Consider the following 20783-nt stretch of genomic DNA (forward strand, 5'->3'; position numbering starts at 1 on the left):
TGTAAAATATAAACATTTAGGAAAAGTCAGGGAAGGAGCAGGACATAGCTTTTTTGGGGGGCTGATTTTTCTAATTTACAAAATCAAACGTCAGTGGCCGTTGGCCTATGGCGGTTCTAGTGTTAAGGCTATTTGACAGAACCATGTCAATGAAAACAATGTAAAAATAGGTACAGTACAGAACTGTAGAATGTTTCTACTGTACATGTGAATGCTATAGGTTAGTCTATAGGCTAGACTTTACCACCCAACAACCACCTTGTTGACACACACCGTTATCGAGAGGATTGATTACGTACCAACATTGTCGCTACAACTAAACATCATTAATATGATCTGGGCCGTGAATAGAAAGCAAATAGGCCAAAATAAGCATCTAGGGATTTTTGACATTCTAAAATAAATCGAATCTAATTTTATTGGTTGCGTACACAGTTTAGCAGGTGTTATGGCAGGTGCAGCTAAATGCTTTTGTTCCTAGTTCCTATCAATCAATGCAGTAAATGTCATGAAGCACACAATAATCCAACATTTAAAAAAATTATCCCACATTTTGTACAGCACTAGATATATAAATAGTATGTAAACATCATTAAAGTGACCAGTGTTCAATGACTATGTACATAGGGCAGCAGTCCCTAAGGTGTAGGGTAGAGTGCCCGGTGGTAGCCGGCTGTTGACAGAGACTGAGGGGCAGAGTAGGGTACTGGGCAGCATTGATGCACATGTACTGTCTCCACCTTCTAGATGGTAGCGAGGTGAACAGGCCGTAGCTTGGGTGGCTGAGGTCCTTGATGATCTTCTTGACCTTCCTGACAACGGGTGCTGTAGATGTCCTGGAGGGCAGCCAGTGTGTCCCCAATGGTGCGTTGGGCTGACCGCACCACCCTCTGGAGAGCCCTGCGGTTGCAGACGGTGCAATTGCTGTACCAGGTGGTGATACAGCCCGACAGGATGCTCTCAATGGTGCATGTGTAGAAGTTTGTGAGGGACTTGGGAGCCACATTTTTGTTGCGCCTTCTTCACCACAATGCCGGTGTGAAGGAACCATTTCAGGTCCTCAGTTATGTGCACGCCTAGGAACTTGAAGCTTTGACCCTCTCCACTTTTTCCCTAATTTTCCCTATTCAATCTTCCATATTAGCGGTGCAAGGGTAAAAAGGTTGCTTACTTGACTTAAGGTGTGGACAAAATGATCTCAGCTAGGACACGTCTTTACAGTCCAAACTCTATACTGCCAGTGTTAGTCTGTTTACCAGGAAACCATTTGTTATTGCAGAGTGGCATATCGCACACGGAGGGCACAATCAATGAGCTGTGAAAGGTAGACGCTAACCACTAGCCCGCTAGGCACTAATGCTATACACTCCCTACTGGAGTTTAGACTCAGTGCTGTATGGGCAGCATTAGTCAGGCAGTCACAGCCCCTGTATATACACACTTGCACAAACACACACAAACACACGCGTGTGTGGGAGTCTGTAAGTGTGTGCCCGGGATGGGTTTGGTGGCTTTGGCCTGCTGTTACTGTGCAAGCCTTCACAGGCAAGTGTGTGTTCTGCATGGGCATGTGAAAGGGGGAGAAGAGAGGGGTTTAGCTGGGACAACTCTGACACAATGTACTCTGAAACCGGGGGAAGGAGAAAAACGTGGCAGGGTGCCTGGGCGTACAGTGTGTATGTGTGTCTTTGTGTGTATATAAGTTGCTATAGACAACAGAGTTTCTCTCAGATTCAAAAGCAGGTCAACATGGAAGTGATTAAGGGAGGAGGGAGCACAGGAATAATCAGCCACTGAACAGGGAACTGCCAAACACATCTAGCAGAACTGATTTCACATTCTCACAAATCACTGATATCTGCCTGAGCTAAAATTGGTGAACTGATATGTTTGTGTCTGTGTGTGTGTGTGTGTGTGTGTGTGTGCTGACTAGGCAACTCGATCATGGCTAATGTTCCTTACAATAACACAAACAATTGTAAAGTGGCAGACAGAGTCCACTGGGGAGGAAAATGCTGCACATACTATAGTCCTTTTGGCCCCAGGAGTCCTACTGTGATCTATAGAGCCGATGAAGTGAAATACTTCTTACTAAATAGCTCACTATAAGCCTTTGCCATGGAGTGTGTAGGTGCGTTTGCGTTTTTATGTCTTTGTGTATGTCTATATTAATTTGTAGGTGTGTGTTTGCGGGTATGTGTATGTGTGTGTGTGTGTGAAGGTGGCAAGCTGGCTGGTGGCTGGTGAGAACAGGGCCTAGATAAGGTGCCGAGGGTTGGGGATCTCCAGTAGCCAGCTGTGGAACAGGGGGGTGAGTCGGGCATTGGCCAGTGCCCACATCCTGGCATCTGTCAATGATAAGGGCATGAGGCCTTTGTCAACATGCAGGTGACAGTTCTATTGCTGTTATTCCCATTTATCAGTGAGGACCAGGGGCATAGACCGATCAGCCTGATCACTAGAAATAGATTTCGGGCGTTTGAAAAAGTCCTGAGAACGTTTTTATATGCCTTAAATCGGTGCTCACAAATTTTTTTTTAAATGATTGCCCAGCACTGGGCGTGAACTCATGATGCTCGCAGCCAAAGCGCACTCAGACCATTGCACTTCATTTTGTATTATTTTGTTTTAAGCCTTCCCCAAACCATAGCCCCAACCTTAACCACTTGGAATGAATGCCTAAACCTTTGAGTTGTTTCTGTTTTAACCCTGTAACCATGCAGAATTAAAAGGATCACACCCTTTTTTAAAATTTTTGCCTAAAATGACATATCCAAATCTAACTGCCTGTAGCTCAGGATCTGAAGCAAGGATATGCATATTTTTGATATCATTTGAAAGGAAACACTTTGAAGTTTGTGGAAATTTGAAATTAATGTAGGAGAATATAACACATTAGATATGGTAAAAGATAATACATGCATTTTATATTTTGTTGTTGTTGTTGAATCATCTTTGAAATGCAAGAGAAAGGCCAGACAGGGATGTAGGATTCTAGGTGTACTTTAGATGTTGTCCACAAGAAGGCAGCAGTGTGTGTGCAAAGTTTCAGACTGATCCAGTGAATAATTACAGTGAGGGAAAAAAGTATTTGATCCCCTGCTGATTTTGTACGTTTGTCCACTGACAAAGAAATGATCAGTCTATAATTTTAATGGTAGATTTATTTGAACAGTGAGAGACAGAATAACAACAAAAAAATCCAGAAGAACGCATGTCAAAAATGTTATAAATTGATTTGCATTTTAATGTGGGAAATAAGTATTTGACCTCCTCTCAATCAAAAAGATTTCTTGCTCCCAGGTGTCTTTTATACAGGTAACGAACTGAGATTAGGAGCACACTCTTAAAGGGAGTGCTCCTAATCTCAGCTTGTTACCTGTATACAAGACACCTGTCCACAGAAGCAATCAATCAGATTCCAAACTCTCCACCCTGGCCAAGACCAAAGAGCTCTCCAAGGATGTCAGAGACAAGATTGTAGACCTACACAAGGCTGGAATGGGCTACAAGACCATCGCCAAGCAGCTTGGTGAGAAGGTGACAACAGTTGGTGCGATTATTCGTAAATGGAAGAAACACAAAATAAATGTAAATCTCCCTCGGCCTGGGGCTCCATGCAAGATCTCACCTCGTGGAGTTGCAATGATCATGAGAACGGTGAGGAATCGCCCCAGAACTACACAGGAGGATCTTGTCAATGATCTCAAGGCAGCTGGGACCATAGTCACCAAGAAAACAATTGGTAACACACTACTCCATGAAGGACTGAAATCCTGCAGCGCCCGCAAGGTCCCCCTGCTCATGAAAGCACATATACAGGCCCGTCTAAAGTTTACCAATGAATATCTGAATGATTAAGAGGAGAACTGGGTGAAAGTGTTGTGGTCAGATGAGACCAAAATCGAGCTCTTTGGCATTACATTTACGTCATTTAGCAGACGCTCTTATCCATAGCAACTTAGTTAGTGCATACATAATTTTTTTTCATACCCCCTGTGGGAATCGAACCCACAACCCTGGCGTTGCAAACGCCATGCTCCCTCCCTGGACGACGCTGGGCCAATTGCGCGCCGCCCCATGGGTTTCCGGTCGCAGCCGGCTACGACAGAGCCTGGATTCGAACCAGGATCTCTAGTGGCACAGCTAGCACTGCGATGCAGTGCCTTAGACCACTGCGCCACTCGGGAGACTATCAACTCAACTCGCCCTGTTTGGAGGAAGAGGAATGCTGCCTATGACCCCAAGAACACCATCCCCACCGTCAAACATGGAGGTGGAAACATTATGCTTTGGGGGTGTTTTTCTGCTAAGGGGACAGGACAACTTCACCGCATCAAAGGGACGATGGACGGGGCCATGTACCGTCAAATCTTGGGTGAGAATCTCCTTCCCTCAGTCAGGGCATTGAAAATGGGTCGTGGATGGGTATTCCAGCATGACAATGACCCAAAATACACGGCCAAGGCAACAAAGGAGTGGCTCAAGAAGAAGCACATTAAGGTCCTGGAGTGGCCTAGCCAGTCTCCAGACATTAATCCCATAGAAAATCTGTGGAGGGAGCTGAAGGTTCGAGTTGCCAAACGTCAGCCTTGAAACCTTAATGACTTGGAGAAGATCTGCAAAGAGGAGTGGGACAAAATCCCTCCTGAGATGTGTGCAAACCTGGTGGCCAACTACAAGAAACGTCTGACCTCTGTGATTGCCAACAAGGGTTTTGCCACGAAGTACTAAGTCATGTTTTGCAGAGGGGTTGTTATTCTGTCTCTCACTGTTCAAATAAACATACCATTAAAATTATAGACTGATCATTTCTTTGTCAGTTGTCAAATGTTCAAAATCAGCAGGGGATCAAATACTTTTTTTCCCTCACTGTACATCACTACACAATATTTTGTATCAAGTCTGCCAGGAGTTTTCCCAAATGTGCCGAATTGGTAAATGTATAAATTTTCATGTACATAACTACAGAGAATATACAAAAATGCTATGGTACTAAAAAATTGAAGTTTACACACTCCCAGTAATGTCCTACATGATGGATCATTTGCTTCCCTACAGAAAATACACTAACCTTCACACCTCTAGATGGCCGGTTCTTAAATTGGAATATAACATTGATTTTTCAAACAAAACTACACTACATTTTATCTCTGGGACCCTCAGGATGACAAATCAGAGCAAGATTACTGAATGTAAGTACATTATTTACCTTCAGAGGTGAATGTATCAAACCAGTTGCCGTGATAAAAGTGTTTTGTTGTTGTGCACTATCCTCAAACAATAGCATGGTCTTTTTTTGCTGTAATAGCTACTGTAAATTGGACACTGCAGTTAGATTAACAAGAATTGAAGCTTTCTGCCCATATAAGACATGTCTATGTCCCGGAAAGTTGGCTGTTGTTTACAACGCCATTCTTGTCACATATCGCATATTGAGCAGCAACTGTCCCGGTATAGGGACACCGATCCCGTAGAGGTTTTAATCATGTAACCACGCTGAATTGATGCGTAAAAAATATGTTTACCCATAATACATAGAATTCCGAAGGGAAACTATGAGATCTTGTTGCAGCGATACCCAACACCCTATCTATAACCTAGGTCTATAGATGGGTTGGTTGTTTAGCAACAAAACCGACGTGTGTGCAACTATGGGGCAAAACAGACGGGGTTGGCTTAGATTGTTGACATGTAAACTATATTTAGTCTCCAATGTTACATTTTTCTTTATGACCAAATCTTTATTAATTTTTGTAAATAATATATATGTTTATTGAAAACATGAATACATTTGCACAATGAGCACTTGTCACTCAAATACATTGTTACAGTTGTTGGTAAGCTAACTAGCAAATGTTAGTCATATTAGCATAGACGTGACATCAGTCAAAACAAGACATGGTATCAAGAACAAGATAAAACTAGTTGAAACAAGCCACCTACGATCCCCCACATGGCAGCTTCTTGTCATTGTTCCTAGATATCTGGCCATCCAGAATCACAACAACACACTGCCTTCTGTCCCATTGAAGCGTGTGCATTGTTTTCATGACGTTGTCAGCTAACCCGTCTATGGCAGGGGTGGCCAACCCTCTTCCTAAAGAGCTACTGTAGGCTTTGTTCTAACATACCTGATTCAGCTAATCGAGGCCCTGATGAGTAGCTGATTAGTAAAATCCAGAGTGTTAGAGCAGGGTTGAAGCAAAAGCCTGCACGGACACAGACACACATGCAAGCACACACACACTCACAAACTGGTGGAGGCTGGTGGGAGGACCTATATGAGGACGGGCTCATTGTAATGGCTGGAACGGGCCGTACTCGTATAGCTCCTCCCACCAGCCTCCTCTGATCCGCACATAAAGGAAGGTAAGGCCAGCGCACACACAGTAAACCACACAGGAACCCAAAGCCAAACATGCAGGGGATCTAGGTGGACAGATAAATGTTTGTAGACAAACATCCTCAGCTATACAGCAGATCACTGAGGTCATATGATGTATGCCCTTGTTAACTCCAGCACCAACACACTGTAGCCTACGAGGCATTAGAAGAACTTGCTGTAGCCTACCTACAACATGGGTCATCCAATTATTTTACACACCACATTGCCATGGTGATATTTGCTTGTTAGGAGCAGAAGATCTACCAATTTTGAGGTGAAAGGCAGTGTTTCATAGTGCAACTATGACTACCATGCGATATTTCAGGCATATTAGAGCTTTGTTCACATCCACCTGCTTTTTCAACACTGTTTATAAAGCAGGAACACTTTTTATAACATGGGGTCACTGTGGAGCAGTTCAGAACGACCAGACAGTATCTATTAGCTAACGACCTTGATCTACAGTGCCTCAGTGCCAGTTGCCATGGACCATGTATAGGTCTGCACGTTCACACATACAGTCCAACGGGTGAATCTACAGGATGACGCGGGGCTGTCGCTGCCAAGTCAACAGTAAAATGCCACTTGTTCAACACCAGGCCTTTACGGTGATTCTTCTTCCCCGGTTGGAATGCTCTCCAATCTCTGCGGAAAATGTCAGCTGCTTGCCTTAATACCAGGCCTGATGCATAAATCAGTAGGAGTATTTTTCTTCGCCCAAATACTGTCCACATAGACAGTTCTAGGTCATATACAGTATAGGTTATAGTTCATCGTGTAGATTACATGACACATCCTGTCTGTCTGTCTGCCAGCATGTCTGCCTGCCTGCCTGTCTGTCTGCCTGTTATAATAGAATTCATTATTTTGTGGATGTATTTTATTCGCCCAGCACCAGGACACATTTTGGGATTGACTTTGTTTGAATAATAAAGCCTATCAGATGATCTATCAAAGAATGATCTCAATCGTTTCAATTCTGCACCAAATCCTGCTGCTGACAGAGTTTACTTCCCGTCAGAACTCAAGGAGAGTGTGCGGTCTGTGCGATGTGCGTGTACGAGTGTAGGCCTAAGCGGGTGTGCACGACACATGGGTGCGATGCATGTGTATGAATGTAAGTGTGTGTGTGTGTGTGTGTGTGTGACACATGTGTGTGTGTGCGCACGGGTGTGTGTGTGCAAACACTGCAGACTGTGTCAGCAGCAGCCTTGCTGCACCAGGTGAGATTTACGAGGTGTTAAGAATGTTAGCCTGTAACCCAGCAATGGGACTCCCGGGGCTGATGCCTGCGCCTCAACATAACCCCCCCAACCGCATACACACACACACCACGCACTCCTCGAAACCCATTAACCCTAAAGTGTGAGCTCATGATGTCTGTAACACCAATATAGCCCCCCTCCGTCCTCCTACCCCCATCCTTCAGGCAAAACACACCTTCTAAAATATCCTCCAGCTCCCCCTTTTCTCTCTCGAATGACAAAGTATCTCCTCCTACAGGATAATGGAAAATACATCTCACTTGACTACGACGCCTCTTTTCTGAAGAAATTCTGATCGAGGCATTTCAAAGAGACCGATAGTTACCCCTAAGCCTAATGTAACAGTCACCCTAAATTGTAGAACACAGTTCAATATATAAAAAGAGTAATTTTAGTGGCGTCCACTTGACACATCCATCAAACAGGCAGATTACATTTACATTGTAGTCATTTAGCAGACACTCTTATCCAGAGCGATTTACAGTTAGTGCATTCATCTTAAGATAGCTAGGTGGGACAACCACATATCTCAGTCATAGTAAGTACATTTTTACCTAATAAAGTAGCTATTAGCAAAGTCAGTGCTAGTAGGGGGGAATAAAGTCAAGTGTGAGTGTTAGTTCACGAAAGCCTTTAAAACGTATATATATATATATTTTATGACCTTACTTCAAATGGCCAAACCCATCTGTAGGTACAGTATTACTGTAAGTGCAGAGGTCCACACGAGGCACCAGTTTAAAGCAGACTGAAAAGCAAACCCTTCACCTTTAGTCTCACAGCCATCTCTGGCCAAAATGGCCTTTCTAATGCTTTCCATTGCAAAACAGACTCAATGTCTCAACCACAGCTGCCCCCTTCCCCACTGCCTTTACCATCCCTCCTAGATGTGGACTCAAACAGTGTTTGCTGAAAGCTTTTCTGTACTATGCCGTTGCAGTCATTATAAGGTATTTCCCTCCCAACATCTGTCCAACAACCCTCAGCTCAGTGTTTCTCTTGGGCGGCTTTATCTTTTTCTGCTGTTTCCTAATGCGTTCAGATTTAGGCAAGGATTACACTGGGATTAAGAACTTCCATCCCTTTCTCCCTCTCTCTCCCATTCACCCAGCTGGAGAGGACAGGAAGTTAAAGGAGAGCAAATAAAAATTCAACTCATGAAGAGAAAAGTCCACATATAACAGGAATGTCCAACTTCTATTTATAAATTGAATGTCAATACATCCCCTGAATGGACCCCAACCCCAACATGCATTATACTCCTAAACTGGTCTGCCTTAATTTTTGCCACAATGCCACCACCTACACTATTGGGACACAAACTGAAAGTCTTAAATTGCAATGAGAGCTAAAACAAACATACATACAGTGCCTATAGAAAGTCTAAACACACTTTCAAAATGTTCACCTTTTGTTGCCTTATAGCCTGGAAATAAAATGCATTAAAATAGTTATTTTTCTCCATTGATCTACACATCCTACCCCACTACTTTGAAGTGAAAAAAATATTCAGTTTTTTGGTTGTTGTTATCTATAGAAATATTCAAATTAAATAGCTTGGTAAGATAAGTGTCCACCCCCCTTGTAATATCGATACTATATTAGCTCAGGTGTAACCAATCACCTTCAAAATCACACACCAAGTTAATTGGCCTCCACCTGTGTTAAATTGTAGTGATTCACATGATTTCAAGACACATTCAGCAGTTCCTGTAGGTTCCCTCTGCTGGGTAGTGAATTGCAAAACAAACACTCAACCATGAGCACCAACGAGATTTCAAAAGACCTGAGGAAAGGCACAGATCAGGGGATGGGTATAAAAATATTTCAAAGGCCTTGAATATCCCTTGGAGCATGGTCAAGACGATTATTAACAAGTGGAAGGTGTATGGCACCAACAAGAACCTGCCTAGATCAGGCCGTCCCTCCAAACTGGATGACTGAGCAAGTAGGAGACTGATCAGAGAGGCTACCAAGAGTCAAATGGCAACTTTGAAAGAGCTACAGGCTTTTATGGCCAAGACTGGTCAGTGTGCATGTGATAACAATATCCCAAGCATTCAACAAATCTGGCATGTATTGTAGTATGGCAAGACGGAAGCCATTACTCAAGAAAACCCACCTTGAATCCCGTTTGAAGTATGAAAAAAAAAAAAAACTTGGGAGATTCTGTAGCCATGTGGCAAATAGTGTTGCAAAGTGTTAGGTTAAATGCAAAGTGTTAGGTTTGGCGCAAACTCAACACATCACATCACCCAAAGAACACCATCCCTACTGTGCATCATGTTATGGGGATTTTTCACTTATATTTCACTTATCAGGATAGAAAGGAATATGAATGGAGCGATTTATAGAAAAGTCCTTGAGGAAAACCTGCTGCCCTCTGCAAGAAAGCTGAAACTGGAACGGAAGATCAAATTTCAGCATGACAACGACCTGAAGCACACAGACAAAGCTACAGTGAAATGGCCAAGGAATAAAAATATAAATGTCCTGAACATAAATATAAATGCAACATGCAACAATTTCAAAGATTTTACTGCGTTACAGTTCATATAAGGAAATCAGTCAATTGAAATTAATGAATTAGGCCCTAATCTATAGATTTCACGACTGGGCAGGGGAGCAGCCATGGGTGGGCAGGGGCACCACTTGAGAGCCAGGCCCAGCCAATCAGAATTAGTTTTTCCCCGTAAAAGGGCTTTATTACAGATAGAAATACTCCTCAGCACTCCCCCTCTCCTCTCTCAGATGATCCCGCAGGTGAAGAAGCCGGATGTGGAGGTCCTGGGCTGGCATGGTTACACGTGGTCTGCGGTTGTTAGGCCGGTTGGACGTACTGCAAAATTCTCTAAAACAACGTTGGAGGCCGGCTTATGGTAGAGAAATTAACATTAAATTATCTGGCAACAGCTCTGGTGGACATTCCTGCAGTCAGCATGCCAATTACACGCTCCCTCAAAATTTGAGACATCTGTGGCATTGTGCTGTGTGAAAAAACTGTCCATTTTAGAGTGGCCTTTTATTGTCCCCAGCACAAGGCGCACCTGTGTGATGATCATGCTGTTTAATCCGCTTTTTGATATGCTACACCTGTCAGGTGGATGGATTATCTTGGCAATGGAGAAATGCTCATTAGCAGGGATGTAATACGAAATAAGCTTTTTGTGCTTATGGAAGATTTCTGGGATCTTTCATTTCAGCTCATGAAACATGGAACCCACACTTTACATGTTGTGTTTATATTTTTGTTCAATGTATTCTTTTCAATAATTATACTTTTTTTCCTTAAAACTGTGGAGTAGATAAGTGGGGGGAAATCCTTATTTAAATACATGAAACACTAAGGCACTGACACAAAAAACGTTCAAGGCAGTGTAGACTTTTTATAGACACTATTGGCTAACCTCCTAGACAGGGCATTTGGACTGATGTATCCATGGACACCATATTCACATATTATTCCCCAAAATGTCCCATATTCCAGTAAGTGGGAGTAGGGTGTGTGAGCCGAGCAGACACACAAGGCCCCGGCTCAGGGAAACACATTGGACTGGCGGGAGGCGGGAAATGTTACCGTTAATATCAGGACCCTGACTTTAACACCACACTGCAAACACCATTTTGGAAAGAGAGAGAGAGAAGGATGGAGGAAAGAAATCTGACAAGGAGCGCGTACATATTTCCACAGTAGGACGAAGGCAGTATAAAAACCCTATTTGGTAATACGATCAGTGGGAGTCGATACATCACCCTGTAGACGGGGCTATGAGTTACACTGCCTGAGTGAGATAGAATGTGTGTGCATATATATATATGTGTGTGTGTACATCCACGTGCATGTGCATACAGTCCACAGACATGTATTTTATATTTAACCTTTATTTAACTAGGCAAGTCAGTTAAGAACAAATTCTTATTTACAATGACGGCCTACCCCGGCCAAACCCTAACAACGCTGGGCCAATTGTGCACCGCCCTATGGGACTCCCTGGGATCAAACCAGGGTCTGTAGTGATGCCTCTAGCACTGAGATGCAGTGCCGTAGACCGCTGCGCTACTCAAGAGACATACCACATATAGCTATAAGGAGAGAGAAGCAAGCAGCAGAACTTACCAGTGTCCTGTTGTGTGTGGTGGTTAATGATTTGCCCAGGCCTTTAGTATGTTCTGTGGGACGATGGCTTCCGCCCTGTGAGAAATAAACAGGAGATTGTTCAGAGGGGGGCGAGGAGGAGAGGAGGTAAAGCAAAGTGGGAAGGGGGGGAATAGAAGCATATGGAAAACAAACAGTGCAAGGCAGTACAATCAATCAATCAATCAATCAATCAATTTTATTTTATATAGCCCTTCTTACATCAGCTAATATCTCGAAGTGCTGTACAGAAACCCAGCCTAAAACCCCAAACAGCTAGTAATGCAGGTGTAGAAGCACGGTGGCTAGGAAAAACTCCCTAGAAAGGCAAAACCTAGGAAGAAACCTAGAGAGGAACCAGGCTATGAGGGGTGGCCAGTCCTCTTCTGGAGCATCAGCGACAGCACCACCCACCAACACTACTCTCCCTCTCTTTTGGTGGTGGTGGGGGGGCCGGATAAGCCTTGCTAGTGAGCTAGCTAGGCGGGGCCTGGGATCTCAGATCTGGGTTCTTTGCATGTGTGGGGCTGAATCTGATTACGTAATCAGCTCTTGTAGACCCCTGGCTTTTGTTGTTTTAGACCCCTGGCTTTTACGGCGTTGTTTGCTTTACTCTTAATTGGGCTACAAAATTAAAGACATGGGTCTCTGAGAGGAGGAAGGAGAGAAAAAAGAGAGGAGAAGAAGAAATGGGTACAGAGTGGAAACTGTTCCAAGGTTCACCGGGAGGAGGAAGCTGTTAATGTTATTACGGTCCCATCGGAAGGGAAGCAACGGAGGAGGGTGTGTGTTTGCCTATGTATGTGAGTGTATGAGTGTGTGTGTGTGTGTGCATGCATGTGTGTGTGTGTGTATGTGTGTGTGTGGAGAAAAGGGTCAAGATGCCGTTACAAGCCCCTAAAATGGGGGGTATGGAGTAGGCCAGGGAGGAATACAGTGCCTTGCAAAAGTATTTATCCCCCTTGTCGTTTTTCCTATTTTGTTGCATTACAACCTGTAATTTAAATTGATTTTTATTTGGATTTCATGTAATGGACATACACAAAATAGTCCAAATCGGTGAAGTGAAATTTAAAAAATAACTGCCGATGAACATCCCCACAGCATGATGCTGCCACCACCATGCTTCAATGTGGGGATGGTGTTCTCGGGGTGATGAGAGGTGTTGGGTTTGCGCCAGACATAGCGTTGTCTTTGATTGCCAAAAATATCCATTTTAGTCTCATCTGACCAGAGTACCTTCCATATGTTTGGGGAGTCTCCCACATGCCTCTTGGCGAACACCAAACGTGTTTGCTTATTTATTTCTTAAAGCAATGGCTTTTTTCTGACCACTCTTCCGTAAAGCCCAGCTCTGTGGAGTGTACGGCTTAAAGTGGTCCTATGGACAGGGCTTTGCAGCTCCTTCACGGTTATGTTTGTTCTCTTTGTTGCCTCTCTGATTAATGCCCTCCTTGCCTGGTCCATGAGTTTTGGTGGGCGGCCCTCTCTTGGCAGGTTCGTTGTGGTGCCATATTCTTTCAATTTTTTAATAATGGATTTAATGGTGCTCCGTGGGATGTTCAAAGTGTCTGATATTTTTTTATAACCCAACCCTGATCTGTACTTCTCCACAACGTTGTCCCTGACCTGTTTGAAGAGCTCCTTGGTCTTCATGGTGCCGCTTGCTTGGTGGTGCCCCTTGCTTAGTGGTGTTGCAGACTCTGGGGCCTTTCAGAACAGGTGTATATACTGAGATCATTTGACAGATCATGTGACACATAGATTGCACACAGGTGGACTTTATTTAACTATTTATGTGACTTCTGGAGGTAATTGGTTGCACCAGATCTTATTTAGGGGCTTCATAGCAAAGGGGCTGTGTCGTGTCCTTTGCTGCAGTGACTCGCTCAAGCTGCAGATTCACAACGCCTGCAATGCCTGCCAAGTGTGCTTCTGCTGCTGCTGCTCCGCACTACTGAACTCTTGGTACAGCTTCCTTGCCAAACACAGTGATCGGCACGTGCGCCTTGTTGCAGAACAACAAACCAAAAATACGGCGTATGTGTAGTGTTTGTATGATGAGTGTACAATATTTGATTAACAATCCAAGCTATAATGGAGGAGCACTGACAACAGAATATATTATACCAAGGTCAATTGTAGCTTATTGTGACTCTATAATCTACAGGCTAAATAATATAACTAAATACTTTCATTTGAAATTGCTCTTGACTCTTGCTCTCGCTCTCTCGCTCACTCTGACTTCAGTACCTATACATCCATCAATACCAGCAGATTGTGAGACCAAAGGCTACACATCTACACAGGAGAATGGAGACCAGGACAGGAGAGTAGTTGTGGGAGAGCAGGCCTTGGGATAGGAACTTAGTATATTTGTCACACACTCGGAAACTCCAATGGAACTCCAGGACCTCAACCTCAACAGGGCGATTTCAAAGGTTTGTGTACCATGTTCACCCTGACTGATACTTACACGCGTTTCCTTTTATATGCATTTAGCAGCGGCGCACTGCCGTTTCTAAATTGTGGCCCACGACTGCAATTTTTATTAGATTTTTTTATCCTAGGGGAAACACTGCTTATGATGACAATCTAGCTAGGGCTGACCCCATTAGGTCGACTGGTTGATTGTTTAGTCGATAGGATGTTAGCCGACCAAGTTTTTTTAGTAGAGCAGTTGCAAATATATATTTTTTTTTTATGGCACACGAGACATCTGTCTGATTCACGCCTGTCTAAGTGGACTAATCCATTGTGGCACCCCAGTATCATCAGTATGTCACGCCCTGGCTCTGGGGACACTGTTATGTTGAGCCAGGGTGTGCCAGGGCCAGTGTGGTTCTCAATCAGAGGCAACGAGTGTCAGCTGTGGCTGGTTGTCTCTGATTGGGAACCACATTTAAACAGGTTGTTTGCCCACAGTGGTTGTGGGATCTTGTTCGTGTTGGTTTGTGTTTGACCAGTGACTGTCACGTTATCGTTTTGTTGTTTTTGATCGTGTATCATAAATAAAGAGTATGTTCGTCTGCAACGCTGCGCCTTGGTCCTCATCTCTTACCGACGATCGTGACAGAAGATCCCACCAAAACTGGACCAAGCAGCGTGTCCAGGAGCCATCGCCAGGGGAATCGCTAGCAGATCTCCGTGGCAACCTCGACTGGGTCAAGCCTAGTGAGGAGCAGAGAGGGTGGACTTGGGAACAGTGGAGGAAGAGCTTCGACTGGGTCAAGCCAAATGAGGAGCTGAATGGCGGGAGTTGGAAGCAGAAGAGCGAGAGTTGGGCGAGAACTATAGAGGCCTGGCCCACGGGGAAGAGAGACCCCCAGAAATTTTTTAGGGGGGGCTCACGACGTCGGGGCAGCAGGAGGCCGCGATAGAGCGGTCCAGCGGGTTGGCAGAGGAGGCCGCCAGGTTACGGGGGCCACTGGTCGAAGAGGGGATGGAAGGTGTAGAGGCACGGCGAGAGGTACTGGGGTGTGTTACCAGTCCGGTCCGGCCCGTTCCAGATCCCGGTGTAGGGCCAGTGGTGTGTGTCCCCAGTACGGTCCGGTCTGTTCCTGCTCCCCACACCAAGTGTACGGTGCGCGTCGCCAGCCCAGCCCGGCCTGTTCCTGCCCCTCATTCCAAGCCTACAGTGCGCGTCGCCAGCCCGGCCCGGCCTGCTCCTGCCCCTCGCACCAAGCCTACGGTGCGCGTCGCCAGCCCGGCCCGGCCTGCTCCTGCCCCTCGCACCAAGCCTACGGTGCGCGTCGCCAGCTCGGCCCGGCCTGTTCCTGCTCCTCGCACCAAGCCTATGGTGCGCTTCGCCAGCCCGGCCCGGCCTGCTCCTGCCCCTCGCACCAAGCCTACGGTGCGCGTCGCCAGCCCGGCCCGGCCTGCTCCTGCCCCTCGCACCAAGCCTACGGTGCGTGTCGCCAGCTTCGGCCCGGCCTGTTCCTGCTCCTCGCACCAAGCCTATGGTGCGCTCGCCAGCCCGGCCCGGCCTGTTCCTACTCCCCCGCACCAAGCCTATGGTGCGCGTCGCCAGCCCGGTCCGGCCTGTTCCTGCCACTCGCACCAAGCCAGGGGTGCGAGTCGTCAGCCCGGTCCAGCCCGTTCCTGCTCCACGCACCAGCCAGGGGTGCGTATGTCAGCCCGGTCCGGCCCGTTGCTGCTCCACGCACTAAGCCAGGGGTGCGCATCGTCAGCCCGGTCCGGTCCGTTCCTGCTCCACGCACCAAGCCAGGGGTGCGTATCGTCAGCCCGTCCGGTCCACTCCTGCTTCCCCGCACCAAGCCAATGGTGCGCGTCGCCAGCCCGGTTCGGCCCGCTCCTGCTCCTCACACCAAGCCAGTGGTGTGCGTCGTCAGTCCAGCATGGCCCGTGCCTGTTCTCCACACCAAGCCAGTGGTGGGCGTCGTCAGTCCGGCACGGCCTGTGCCTGTTCCACTGGTGCCTGGTCCGGCACCGGTCAGATGCGTTACGCCGGAGCTAGAGCAATCCGCTCCATCAGTGTGCAGTCCAGCTCCGGCCAGCGGGCCAGACCGGACCAGGGGTACTTTGGGGGTTGGAGAGGGAGTGGGGATCAGGCCCGAGCCGGATCCGCCGCCAAGGCGGAGTGCCCACCCGGTCCCTCCCCTGTGGTATTTAGTTGCCGCGGTCGGAGTCCGCGCCTTTAGGGGGGGGTACTGTCACGCCCTGGCTCTGGGGACACTGTTATGTTGAGCCAGGGTGTGTAGATCTATGTATTCCATTTCTATGTTGGCCAGTGTGGTTCTCAATCAGAGGCAACGAGTGTCAGCTGTGGCTGGTTGTCTCTGATTGGGAACCACATTTAAACAGGCTGTTTGCCCACAGTGGTTGTGGGATCTTGTTGGTGTTGGTTTGTGTTTGACCAGTGACTGTCACGTTATCGTTTTGTTGTTTTTGATCGTGTATCATAAATAAAGAGTATGTTCGTCTACAACGCTGCGCCTTGGTCCTCATCTCTTACCGACGATCGTGACACAGTAGTACATTTACTGTTAATTATCATAATTTCTCATCTACAATGTTTGTTTGATTACGGTAATTTCTCTTAATGCATTTAATATATTATTTTTACAGTCTTTTACAGTTCTCATTGTAGGAGTGGACACGTTGTTTGCGGACCGCACAACCTAGGCTACACTTGTGAGGAACAAGTTTTGGTTTATTTAATTGCATTCACGAGTTGTCAATTTATTCATTGTCTTTTGTTTGTAGCGCTCCTGTCAATGTTGCATAAGGACGCGCACCTGGTTATACAGTGCATTCGGAAAGTATTCAGATCCCTTCCATTTTTCCACATTTTATTACATTACAGCATTATTCTAAATGTATTAAATACATGTTTTCCCTCATCAATCTATACACAATACCTCATAATGACAAAGTGAAAACAGGTTTTTATAAATGTTTGCAAATGTATAAAAAAGAAAAACCAGAAATACCTGTTTTCAGACCCTTTGCTATGAGACTCGGAATTGAGCTCAGCTGCATCCTGTTTCCATTGATCATCCTTGAGATGTTTCTACAACTTGATTGGAGTCCACCTGTAGTAAATTCAATTGATTGAATATGATTTGGAAAGGCACACACCTGTCTATATAAGGTCCCAGAGCTGACAGTGCATGTCAGAGCAAAAACCAAGACATGAGGTCGAAGGAATTTTCCGTAGAGCTCCAAGACAGGATTGTGTCGAGGAACAGGTCTGGGGAAGGGTACCAAAACATTTCTGTAGCATTGAAGGTCCCCAAGAACACAGTGGCCTCCATCATTCTTAAATGGAAGAAGTTTGGAACCACCAAGACTCTTCCTAGAGCTGGCCGCCCGGCCAAACTGAGCAATCGGGGGAGAAGGGCCTTGGTCAGGGAGGTGACCAAGAACCCGTTGGCCACTCTAACAGAGTTCCAGAGTTCCTCTGTGGAGATGGGAGAACCTTCCAGAAGGACAACCATCTCTGCAGCACTCCACCAATCAGGCCTTTATGGTAGTGACCAGATGGAAGCCACTCCTCAGTAAAAGGCACATGACAGCCCGCTTGGAGTTTGCCAAAAGCCACCAAAAGCACTCTCAGACCATGAGAAACAAGATTATCTGGTCTGATGAAACCAAGATTGAACTCTATGGCCTGAATGCCAAGCGACACGTCTGGAGGAAACCTGGCACCATCCCTACGGTGAAGAATGGTGGTGGCAGCATCAAGCTGTGGGGATGTTTTTCAGCGGCAGAGAGATCCTTGATGAAAATCTGCTCCAGAGTGCTCAGGACCTCAGACTGGGGCGAAGGATCACCTTCCAACAGGACAACGACCCTAAGCACACAGCCAATATAACGCAGGAGTGGCTTCGGGACAAGTCTCTGAATGTCGAGTGGCCCAGCCAAAGCCCGGACATGAACCCGATCGAACATCTCTGGAGAGACCTGAAAATAGCTGTGCAGTGACGCTCCCCATCCAACCTGACAAAGCTTGAAAGGATCTGCAGAGAAGAATGGGAGAAACTCCGCAAATACAGGTGTGCCAAGCTTGTAGCGTCATACCCAAGAATCCTCGAGGCTGTATTTGCTGCCAAAGGTGCTTCAACAAAGTACTGAGTAAAGGTCTGAATACTTATGTAAATGTGTATTTCCTTATTTTATTTTTGTATACATTTGCAAACAACAACAAAAAATTCAACAGTTGTTGCTTAGTCATTATGGGGTATTGTGTGTAGGTTGATAAGGGGGGGGGGGGGATTTAATCCATTTTAGAATAAGGCTGTAACGTAACAACATGTGGAAAAAGTCAAGGGGTCTGAATACTTTCCGAATGCACTGTACATAGAAGTAGGCCTAGGCTACGTGGCCTGCGCGCAAATGTAGGCCTATAAATGTGCCCATTTGGGAATCTGATAGTATTTCTGATTGTCTTAACTCGACACCACTGTGGAGCTTCTCAAAGCAATTTTTTCTTCACCTCAAACAGCAAGTAAATGAAGTCTGTTTTTACATCCATTGAGAATGACAATAGTTCCTCAACATAGCCTATTTGAAAAATCTTTACAGCTCTCTTTCAAAAACCACCACTCAGCGTGAAAGGGGGGAAAAAATGTAATGCTCTGATCCAGTGGAATTGTCATAAAATAGGCCTACCTGATTACTTCTTATCCCTTGCGCAAATAGCCTATAGCTATGTCTGTCCTGAGCTCACTGGTGCAGGAAACTCTGAGGGCCCAGGATATTTTATACAATGTTGCAAGTTTGCTAGAGAGAGCGTCAGGCCAGACCCAAGTTAATACAATGTTTCAAGGTCCTTGCAGACAGGCCATATGTAGCCAATATTTTTATCTGGATTTTTTTCTACCTGCAGGCTGAAATGTTTTTATTTGTTTGCTTTATGTAGGCTATTTTTACATAGTTGGCAATGGCAATAGATGTTACTTTTAGAATTTTGATTAACCACATGATAATGATTTTGACTTTATTATAAATTAAATGAAACTGTTCCACGAAAATGTGCATATGAAAATCATAACTGCCACACAGATCGATAGAAATGGTAAGATAAATTGGCACTCCAAATAGAAAAGGTTGCCGACCCCTGTTGTAGCCTATTACCTACTGCAACTTCGGGAGCGTAACTGCAAAATCTACAAAGGCCAGCAGGAGCGGGAGGAAGTGGGTAGGGATCAGGTTTATTTCTTCTTGTTAGGTTATCTTGATCTCTGGCTCCCTCTTGAGTCATTTGTGTGTCTTATTTATATTATCACATTGTGCTTAAAGCATCAGACAAGCTCAGTAGCCTACTTATACAGTTGAAGTCGGAAGTTTACATACCCCATAGCCAAATACATTTAAACTCAGTTTTTCACAATTCCTGACATTTAATCCTAGTTAAAATTCCCTGTCTTAGGTCAGTTAGGATCACCACTTTATTTTAAGAATGTGAAATGTCAGAATAATAGTAGAGAGAATGATTTCTTTCAGCTTTTATTTCTTTCATCACATTCCCAGTGGGTCAGAAGTTTACATACAGTAAATTAGTATTTGGTAGCATTGGCTTTAAATTGCTTAACTTGGGTCAAACGTTTTGGGTAGCCTTCCACAAGCTTCCCACATTGGCCCATTCCTCGTGACAGAGCTGGTGTAACTGAGTCAGGTTTGTAGGCCTCCTTGCTCACACATGCTTTTTCAGTTCTGCCCACAAGTTTTCTATAGGATTGAGGTCAGGGCTTTGTGATGGCCACTCCAATACCTTGACTTTGTTGTCCTTAAGCCATTTTGCCACAACTTTGGAAGTATGCTTGGGGTCATTGTCCATTTGGAAGACACATTTGCGACCAAGCTTTAACTTCAATATATCCACATCATTTTCCTTCCTCATGATGCCATCTATTTTGTGAAGTGCATCAGTCCCTCCTGCAGCAAAGCACCCCCACAGCATGATGCTGCCACACCCGTGCTTCACGGTTGGGATGGTGTTCTTCGCCTTTTTTTATTTTTACCTTTATTTAACTAGGCAAGTCAGTTAAGAACAAATTCTTATTTACAATGACGGCCTACACCGGCCAAACCCAGACGACGCTGGGCCAATTGTACGCCGCCCTATGGGACTCTCAATCACGGCCGGTTGTGATACAGCCTGGAATCGAACCAGGGGGTCTGTAGTGACGCCTCAAGCACTGAGATGCAGTGCCTTAGACCACTGCGCCACTCGGGCTTGCAAGGCACCCCCTTTTCCTCCAAACAATGGTCATTATGGCCAAACAGTTCTATTTTTGTTTCATCAGACCAGGACATTTCTCCAAAAAGTACGATCTTTGTCCCCATGTGCAGTTGCAAACCGTAGTCTGGCTTTTTTATGGCGGTTTTCGAGCAGTGGCTTCTTCCTTGCTGAGCGGCCTTTCAGGTTATGTCGATATAGGACTCGTTTTACTGTGGATATTGATGCTTTTGTACCTGTTTCCTCCAGCATCTTCACAAGGTCCTTTGCTGTTGTTCTGGGATTGATTTG

At 45.5% G+C, this 20783-nt stretch overlaps 1 protein-coding gene across 2 annotated transcripts in view; it reads right to left on the reverse strand.

Moving 5' to 3' along the window:
* LOC121547289 (thyroid hormone receptor alpha-like) overlaps nucleotides 1-11846 on the reverse strand; it is a 135946-nt gene extending 124100 nt beyond the window's left edge. For both annotated transcript variants that reach the window (XM_041858468.2, XM_041858467.2), the window contains exon 1: nucleotides 11771-11846. The gene's annotated coding sequence lies outside the window, so the exon portion shown is untranslated. The remainder of the gene's footprint in view (nucleotides 1-11770) is intronic.
* Nucleotides 11847-20783: the final 8937 nt, after the last annotated feature.

This window comes from Coregonus clupeaformis, chromosome 31 (genome assembly GCF_020615455.1).
Source record: "Coregonus clupeaformis isolate EN_2021a chromosome 31, ASM2061545v1, whole genome shotgun sequence".
Lineage (NCBI taxonomy): Eukaryota > Metazoa > Chordata > Actinopteri > Salmoniformes > Salmonidae > Coregonus > Coregonus clupeaformis.